Source organism: Sapajus apella, unplaced genomic scaffold, assembly GCF_009761245.1.
Source record: "Sapajus apella isolate SASKATOON/1434 unplaced genomic scaffold, GSC_monkey_1.0 scaffold41, whole genome shotgun sequence".
NCBI classification, from domain to species: Eukaryota; Metazoa; Chordata; class Mammalia; order Primates; family Cebidae; genus Sapajus; species Sapajus apella.
The window spans coordinates 8529379-8539838 of NW_022436981.1; the positions used below are offsets into that span (position 1 = coordinate 8529379).

The 10460-nt window shown below is 37.2% G+C and overlaps 1 pseudogene; it reads right to left on the bottom strand.

Moving 5' to 3' along the window:
- Positions 1-6824: 6824 nt before the first annotated feature.
- LOC116565667 overlaps positions 6825-10460 on the bottom strand; it is a 12815-nt pseudogene continuing 9179 nt past the window's right edge.

Genomic DNA, 10460 nt, shown 5'->3' on the forward strand with positions numbered 1-10460 from the left:
TTTAGGAAGCAGGAAAGTAAAGTCAAATGAAGTGTCAGGTCACCCATTTTTTTTCTTGCCATGTCATTTTAATGTAGTCTTAACCTCAGATAATTATATTAAGAATGTTACTTTTTCCCCTTGTCCTAAAATGATCTTTTAACTAAAATAGCCAACTACCCAATAGATGGAGGAGGTCTCTTCCACTATTGGTGCCTAGTGATTTACATGGACACCTATTAATGCTAATGGAAGATATATCCGTAAATCTCTTCACTCCAAAAGGATAATGGCCTTCTATTAGTCTCCTATAAAAGGAAAAAAAGCAAAGTCTGTCTCTGTAAATGATACAGATAGTGAATTACTTAAGGGAGATTTACAGCACATGTAATTAAATAGTTTTAACCATTTTGGGAGCATTCTGTGTACATTGTTGTAAATTTTTTAAATGTCAGATATGTCTTTGACTCTGCATAAACAGCCAAAAGTAATCCAGGGGACTATTATTATTAATTAAATACCTGTGTTTTTAGAGGCAAATATATTGTGATAGTGAAAATAGATGTCTTGTTTCTAAGAAAAATAATACATAAAGCCTTTTAAATTGAATAAACAGTTAATTTTAAAACATTATCATGTGTTTTATTTTGAAAAAAGAAGCAAAAGGGTTATTTTATTTCATTTTTAAAGAGAAGTGACATGCACATTTATTAATGGGGGGCTGGGGTGGGAAAATCACAGAATAATTATCTCACTGACATGATAGGGATACAGATAGTAATATACCAAACAGGTTATTGTGAATTCGATGTATCAATTTTCATTAAAATTGAAAAAGAATTTTTAAAATCCTAGATTTTGAAATAAGAATAAAATGGCTTTTTTCCAGTTCTGTGAAGAAGGTCATTGGTAGCTTGATGGGGGATAGCGTTGAATCTGTAAATTACTTTGGGCAGTATGGCCATTTTCACTATATTGATTCTTCCTAACCATGAACATGGAATGTTTAAGTCAATGCTAAGCAAAAAGAACAAAGCAGGAGGCATCACACTACCAGACTTCAAACTATACTACAAGGCTACAGTAATCAAAACAGCATGGTACTGGTACCAAAACAGAGATATAGACCAATGGAACAGAACAGAGGCCTCGGAGGCAACACAAGATATCTACAACCATCCGATCTTTGACAAACCTGAAAAAAACAAGCAATGGGGAAAGGATTCCCTGTTCAATAAATGGTGTTGGGAAAACTGGCTAGCCATGTGCAGAAAGCGGAAACTGGACCCCTTCCTGACACCTTACACTAAAATTAACTCCAGATGGATTAAAGACTTAAACATAAGACCTAACATCATAAAAACCCTAGAAGAAAATCTAGGCAAAACCATTCAGGACATAGGCATAGGTGAGGACTTCATGACCAAAACACCAAAAGCATTGACAACAAAAGCCAAAATAGACAAATGGGACCTAATCAAACTCCACAGCTTCTGCAGAGCAAAAGAAACAGTCATTAGAGTGAATCGGCAACCAACAGAATGGGAAAAAATTTTTGCAGTCTACCCATCTGACAAAGGGCTGATATCCAGAATTTACAAAGAACTAAAACAGATTTACAAGAAAAAAACAAGCCCATTCAAAAGTGGGCGAAGGATATGAACAGACACTTTACAAAAGAAGACATACATGAGGCCAACAAACATATGAAAAAATGCTCATCATCACTGGTCATTAGAGAAATGCAAATCAAAACTACATTGAGATACCATCTCACACCAGTTAGAATGGCGATCATTAAAAAATCTGGAGACAACAGATGCTGGAGAGGATGTGGAGAAATAGGAACACTTTTGCACTGTTGGTGGGAGTGTAAATTAGTTCAACCATTGTGGAAGACAGTGCGGTGATTCCTCAAGGACCTAGAAATAGAAATTCCATTTGACCCAGCAACCCCATTACTGGGTATATATCCAAAGGATTATAAATCGTTCTACTATAAGGACACATGCACACAAATGTTCATTGCAGCACTGTTTACAATAGCAAAGACCTGGAACCAACCCAAATGCCCATCCATGATAGACTTGACAGGGAAAATGTGGCACGTATACACCATGGAATACTTGCAGCCATAAAAAAGGATGAGTTCGTGTCCTTTGTAGGGACATGGATGAACCTGGAAACCATCATTCTCAGCAAACTGACACAAGACCAGAAAATCAAACACCGCATGTTCTCACTCATAGGCAGGTGTTTAACAATGAGAACACATGAACACAGGGAGGGGAGCACTACACACTGGGGTCTATTGGGGGGAAATGGGGGAGGGATGGGGGGTGGGGAGGTGGGGAGAGATAGCATGGGGAGAAATGCCAGATATAGGTGAAGGGGAGGAAGGGAGCAAATCACACTGCCATGTGTGTACCTATGCAACAATCTTGCATGTTCTTCACATGTACCCCAAAACCTAAAATGCAATTAAAAAAAAAAAAGAATGGAATGGCTTTATTTAAGTGATAACATGGCCAGCACTGGAAGTGGGATTCTGCATTATTGAGTTGTAAAAGTGGAGGAGGAATGTGTGAAGTGTTATCCTGAAGAGTCACCTAATAGTCCAATCCCTTAAGTTAATCCCTGGGCCCTAGGAAAGATAATGGTGTTAGAGCAGTTTGCCAGACACCTACATGATGGTAACATTAACCTTTGTCAAACTGAAGTAAATAAAATTTGTTTCTGCATCAACTTCCCATGTATATACTGATTTCTCCTTTCTTTGCTGTCCTTTTGCTTCATTTACATCTCACCCTTCCCAAAAACGTTTGTTGAAAAATGATATTTCAAATTAGTCATTTAAATCTTATTGAAACTGTATTAATGTATATACTACCTCTAGGGCTATTTACATTTTAAATCTCTTCTCTAGAAGTTCTCTTAGACTCCATATTAAAGGACTCAGATATATAAGTAAATTTATTGAAACCCTATTAATATGGTACTGTCGAGATTGGCTTTGGTTTACAGTCTCACCTGAGCTTTGCTTGAGAGCGTAGGGAATAGGAATGTTAGAGAGAATTTGGGAACACTGGAAACATGCTGAATGTTTGCTATTTGGGGATTTACAAGTCTACAATTACATAGATGTGGTTGTCTAAGCTGAATTTCAATGTCCATGATTGCTTCCATTTCAATTCACATAAACCCTTGTTATCAATATTCAAAATTAGTGCTAGTTACTTGATATGGGGCCTAAAATTAAAATACATGAGATCAGATTAAGAGATTCTATTTACTGGAACAAAACAGAGGCTTTGGAAGTAACGCCACACATCCACAATCATCTGATCTTTGACAAACGTGACAAAGCAAACAATGGGGAAAGGATTCCCTATTTAATAAGTGGTGTTGGGAAAACTGGCTGGCCATATGCAGAAAGCTGAAATTGGAACCCTTCCTTACACCTTATACACAAATTAACTCGATGGATTAAAGATTTAAACATAAGACTTAACACTATGAAAACCCTAGAAGAAAACCTGGAAAATATCATTCAGGGCATAGGCATAGGCAAGGGCTTCATGACTAAAACACCAAAAGCAGTGGCGACAAAAGCCAAAATAGACAAACGGGATCTAATTAAGAGCTTCTGTACAGCAAAAGAAACAGTCATTAGAGTGAACTGACAACCAACAGAATGGGAAAAAATTTTTGCAAGCTACCCATATGACAAATGGCTAATATCCAGAATCTACAAAGAACTAAAACAAATATACAAGAAAAAAACAAACACATCAAAAAGTGGGTGAAAGATATAAACAGACACTTTTTAAAAGAAGACATTTATGCAGCCAACAGAAATATGAAAGAAACATCATCACTGGTCATTAGAGAAATGCAAACCAAAACCACACTGAGATACCATTTCATGTCAGTTGGAATTGCGATTATTAAAAAATCTGGAGACAACAGATGTTGGAGAGGATGTGGAGAAATAGGAACACTTTTACACTGTTGGTGGCAGTGTAAACTAGTTCAACCATTTGGAATACAGTGTGACGATTCCTCAAGGATCTAGAAATATACCATTTGACCCAGCAATCCCATTACTGAGTATATACCCAAAGGATTATAAAACATTCTATTATAAAGACACATGCACACATATGTTGATTACGGCACTGTTTACAATGGCAAAGACCTGGAACCAACCCAAATGCCCATCAAGGAGAGACTGTATAAGGAAAATGTGGCACATATACACTATGGAAGACTATGCAGGCATAAAAATGGATGAGTTCGTGTCCTTTGCAGGGACATGTATGAAGCTGGAAAACATCATTCTCAGCAAACTGACACAAGAACAGAAAACCAAACACTGCATGTTCTCACTCATAAGTGGTTGTTGAACAATGAGAACACATGGACACAGGGAGGGGAACATCATACACTGGGGCCTGGGTAGGGAGCTAGAGGAGGGATAGCAGGGAGTGGGGAGATTGGGGAGGGAAAACATTAGGAGAAATACCTAATGTAGGTGATGGGGGGAAGGAGGCAGCAAACCACTGTGGTATGTGTATACCTATGTAATGATCCTGCAAAATCTGCACATCTACCCCAGAACTTAAAAAAAAAAAAAGATATTCTATTTTATTTACTATATACAATCTTTTAACTCTTTCTCAAAAATAGGGGTATTCCTATTATCTATTTTTCCTTGAGTACATTTTGGTACTTTGTATTTTTCATTTAATCTGAATTATTCATTGTTTGGCCTAAAATTGTTCATAATGATCATTTATTGTTACTTTAATGTATATAGAATATTTAGTGTTTTTTTTCTGATATTGATAATTTATGTTTCTTCTATTTTAATCTGGAAATACGATAAATTTGGCTAGAGATTTATAAAATTTATTATTTTTTTGAAGAAATTGATTTTGGTATATCATATTTTTTATACTATTTTCTTTTGTTTTTCTTTTCTCCTCGTACCTTTTATAATTTTCTTCAATTATTTTAGATTTAATTCTCTCTAAAATTTCTAAAGATGAATTAATTTTGATAATCAGTTTAGATTATTAATTTGAGAACCTCTTTTTCTTTTTTTTAAAATTGTACTCTAGGTTCTGGGGTACACGTGCAGATCATGCAGGATTGTTGCATAGGTACACACATGGCAATGTGGTTTGCTGCCTACATCCCTCTGTCACCTACATCTGGCATTTCTCCCCATTTTATTCCTCCCTGCTATCCCTCCCTGCTGTCCCTCTCTTGGCTCCCCCCAACAGACCCCAGTGTGTGATGCTCCCCTCCCTGTGTCCATGCGTTCTCATTGTTCATCACCCACCTGTAAGTGAGAACATGCTGTGTTTGATTTTCTGGAGAACCTCTTTTTCTAATATGATCATTTTAAAGCTCTCAATTTCTCTAAGTTCTTTTTAGGCTGCATATAACAAAATTTTAAATTATGTTTTTATTTTCCTTGGCTTTAAAACATTTTCTATTTCTTATTGTGTTTTCTTCTTTGATATAATTTTTTCTTGGAGATAATGCTTTTTATTTTTTTCTTCTGATTGCTCATAGGTTTTCTATTTTTCACTGATGTTCAGCAAATTGAGGATAAAAGTCTTGGTGTAGTTTCCTTTTTGCTTATTCTGCTTGGGGTTTGTTGAAATTCTTAGATTTATGGGTTTATAGATTTGGAAAATTATATATATTTTTTGTCTCTTCTCTGGTCTCTTATTTTGGAACCCTAAATTACTTGTAAGTTAGAAAAGTGTTGTCATGCCATAGTTCACTGATACTCTCTTCATTTTCCCATTCTTCCAGTCTTTTATTTATTGTTTTCTGCTCTTTACTTTTTGTCTTTGACATTTCTAGTTCTATATTTTCAAGTTCATTGATTTATACTTTTGCTGTGTTTAATCAGCAGATAATTTCTTACAGTGTATTTTTCCCTTCAGAGATTGTATTGTTCAGTTCTATAAGTGCCATTGGGTTTTTAAAAAATATTTTGCATTACTCTTTATATTAATAGTTTCTAAGACTTTTTAGAACATATATATTTTAAAAACATATATTTTAGAGTATATATACAGATACCTATAACATAATTATACATAATATTTTATATATGCATGTATCAGTTGTAACATCTTTTCCTGATAATTCTGTGTAATCTCTAAGTCTGTTTCTGTTTATTGATTATTCTATAATTTACATATCATCTTTCCCGGCTCTTTTGTTTGGTAAATTTTGATTGGATGTTACATGTTGTGCATTTTATATTTTTGGGTGCTGCAATATTTTGTATTTCTTTAGATAAAGTTGGACATTTTTTTCTGGCATGTGGATATATTACTTGGAAATGGTTTATTCTGTTTGAGGTTGGTTTTTACGTTTAATTTATTTTTATTCTTATTTTTTTGAGACAGAGTTTCACTCTTGTCACACAGGCTGGAGTGCAGTGGTGCGATCTCAGCTTACTGTAGCCTTCACCTCCCAGGTTCAAGCTATTCTCCTGCCTCAGCCTCCGGAGTAGCTGGGATCACCGGTGCATGCCACTATGCCTGGCTAATTTTTGTTTAAAAACAAAATTACTTCCTTTGACAATCCTTCCAAGGAATATTTTCAGTAGTGATAGGGTTTCACCATGTTGGCCAGGTTGGTTTTGAACTCCTGACCTCAAGTGATCCACCTGCCTTGGCCTCCCAAAGTGTTGAGATTACAGGTGTGAGCCTCCATGCCTGGCCCTTTAAAAAATTTTTTTTTCAAATTATTTTTCATTTTAGAAACAAGTTCACCAGGAAAGCAGCTCTCCTCCCACCACACTGAGCAGGCTGCAGTTATCTTTTTTTAAACTTCTTTGATTTTCCCTCATACCCCCAAACAGGATCTCCACAGGATGACCTCAGAAGGCTAGAGTCTCTACGTGTCTGGCTGGACACCCTTCTGGTAGTGAAGTCCTCTCTGCCACACTGGAGCTTTCTGATTGAGGGACACAGTCTGATTTTTGTTTTCTTCGTGTCTTCTAATTTAAAAGACATTCCAGGGTGACAGGAACAGTGCAGGAGTGTGAGTTGTTGAAACAACCTGGTGAAATCTTGTGAAGCCCAGCAAAATTGCTTACATTCCTCAGCACTAGTGACTTGCTTGTGGAAGTCTGTAAGTTGTTTGTGTGTCACTGTGATGGGTTCCCATGGTTACCTCCTTTGGCAATCCTTTCAAAGAATTCTCTAACCACTGACAAAAAAATTGTACCGTCAACCTGCATGACCTCCTAGAGCACTTTAGCAACATCTGGTAGGATATGTTGGGGAGGAGACAAAAGCAGCATGTGTGGAGCAAGTGGCTGACAAGTTGCTGTCTAAGCTGGTTCATCACCTGCCCAATTGGTTCTTTCTGTATATCAAAGTCTTCCCTATGATCATTGGCTACCCCTGTATGGGTAAGGTCTGGTGGGAACCACATGACTCTACAGTTGGCATCCCAGTGGTCCCGGGAAGTAGAGGTAATGGACCACTGTGAGATAAGGATGATTCCTTGGCTCCTCAGCAAGATAATAGGGCTATACTGAATAAACTGGGTGGCTATCCTGAACATGCCATCTACAGTGTCAGAGTGATTCTGGAGACCATTCTGTTGTTCTAGGAGCTGAAAGGTAGGGATGCATAATGCCTGAATATGTCTAGTAGTCCGTGTGTTTTGGCTACTTTGGGTCTCTGCATTTCCACATGAATTTTATGATGAGACTGTCAATTGATGCAAAAAGGTAACTGGGGTTTTCATAGGAATTGTGTTAAATCTGTAGATCAATTTGGGAGTATTACCACTTTAATATTAAATTTTGCAATCCATGGACTTGGAAAGGATTTTAAAATTTCTTTTTATGAATTGTTTGCAGCTTTCAGTGTATAATTCTTGCACTCTTTAAAAAAATTTATTCCTAAATATTCTTTTTGATAGTCTTCTAAATGAAATTGTTTTCTTAATTTCACTTTTGGATGGCTTATCACTAATGTGTAGAAATTCAATTGATTATTATACGTTTATCTTGTGTCTAGCAGTCTTTCTAAACTTGGTGTAGTACATCTATTAGGTGTAGTACATTTTAATGCATTTTTTAGGATTTTGTATGAACAAGATAAGCCATTTGTAAGCAGAGATAGTTCTACTTCTTCCTTTTAAATCTGGACTTTTAAAATTTTGTTTTCTTAACTATTTCCCCTGATCAAAACCTCTAGTACAATGTTGAATAGAAGTGATAAGAGCAGCCGGGTGCAGTGGCTCACGCCTATAATCCCAGCACTTTGGGAGGCCAAGGTGAGTGGATCACAAGGTCAAGAGATTGAGACCATCCTGGTCAACATGGTGAAACCCCATCTCTACTAAAAAAAGTACAAAAATTAGCTGGGCCTGGTGGTGCATGCCTGTAGTCCCAGCTACATGGAAGGCTGAGGCAGGAGAATTGCTTGAACCCAGGAGGCAGAGGTTGCAGTGAGCCGAGATCACTCCATTGCACTCCAGCCTGGGTAATAAGAATGAAATTCCATCTCAAAAAAAAAAAAAAAAAAAAAAAAGAAGTGGTAACAGCAGACACCCTTGTTTTGCTTCTGATGTCAGGGAAAACATATCCACTCTTTGACCCTTAAGTATGATTACAGAAGTAGAGTCTCATAAGCAGCCATTTATATCATGTATATTTAAAACTAGAAAGTTTTTTTTTCTTAATAGCAGTTTTAGGTTTTCAGAAAAAATGAGTAGAAAGTATACAGTTTTATTTATTTATTTATTATATATATATATTTTATAGCACTTTAGGTACTGGTGTCCATGTGCAGAACATGCAGGATTGTTGCATAGGTACATACGTGGCAATGGGGTTTGTTGCCTGCATTACCCCTTCACCTGTATCTGGCATTTCTCCCCATGGTATCCCTCCCCAACCTCCCTAACCCCTGCTGTCCCAACCCTATCCCCCCCCAACAGACCCCAGCCTGTGATGTTCCCCTCTCTGTGTCAATGTGTTCTCATTTTTCAACACCCACCTGTGAGTAAGAACATGCGGTGTTTGATTTTATGTTCTTGTGTCAGTTTGCTGAGAATGATGGTTTCCAGATTCATCCATGTCCCTACAAAAAAACTTATCGTTTTTTTTTTTTATGGCTGCAAGTATTCCATGGTATATATGTGCCACATTTTCCTTGTCCAGTCTATCATCCATGGGCATTTGGGTTGGTTCAAGATCTTTGCTATTATAAACAGTGATGCAATTAACATACATGTGCATATGTCTTTATAATAGCACAATTTATAATCCTTTGGGTATATACCCAGTAATGGGATTGCTGAGTCAAATGGTATTTCTATTTCTAGGTCCTTGAGGAAAGGACACTGTTTTCCACAAGGGTTGAACAAATTTACACTCGCACTAACAATGTAAAAGTGTTACTATATCTCCACATCCTCTCCAGCATCTGTTGCGTCCAGATTTTTTAATGATCACCATTCTATCTCAATGTGGTTTTGATTTGCATTTCTCTAATGATCAGTGATGATGAGCATTTTTTTTTAATTTTTATTTTTTTATTTTATTTTTATTATTATTATATATATATATTTCCCATTTAATTATTTTATTGCATTTTAGGTTTTGGGGTACATGTGAAGAACATGCAAAATTGTTGCATAGGTACACACGTGGCAGTGTGATTTGCTGCCTTCCTCCCCATCACCTACATCTGGCATCTCTCCCCTTGCTATCTCTCCCCAGCTCCCCACACCCCACCGTCCCTCCCCTATTTCCCCCCAACTGACCCCAGTGTGTAGTGCTCCCCTCCCTGTGTCCATGTGTTCTCATTGTTCAACACCCGCCTATGAGTGAGAACATGTGGTGCTTGATCTTCTGCTCTTGGGTCAGTTTGCTGAGAATGATGGTTCCCAGGTTCATCCATGTCCCTACAAAGGACCCAAACTCATCATTTTTGATGGCTGCATAATATTCCATGGTGTCTATGTGCCACATTTTCCCTATCCAGTCTATCGTGGATGGGCATTTGGGTTGGTTCCAGGTCTTTGCTATTGTAAACAGTGCTGCAATGAACATTTGTGTGCAAGTGTCCTTATAGTAGAACGATTTGTAATCCGTTGGATATATACCCAGTAATGGGATTGCTGGGTCAAATGGAATTTCTATTTCTAGGTCCTTGAGGAATCGCCACACTGTCTTCCACAATGGTTGAACTAATTTACACTCCCACCAACAGTGCAAAAGTGTTCCTATTTCTCCACATCCTCTCCAGCATCTGTTGTCTCCAGATTTTTTAATGATTGCCATCCTAACTGACATGAGATGGTATCTCAATGTTGTTTCGATTTGCATTTCTCTGATGACCAGTGATGATGAGCATTTTTTCATGTTTGTTGGCCTCGTGAAGCCCATCTGACAAAGGGCTGATATCCAGAATTTACAAAGAACTAAA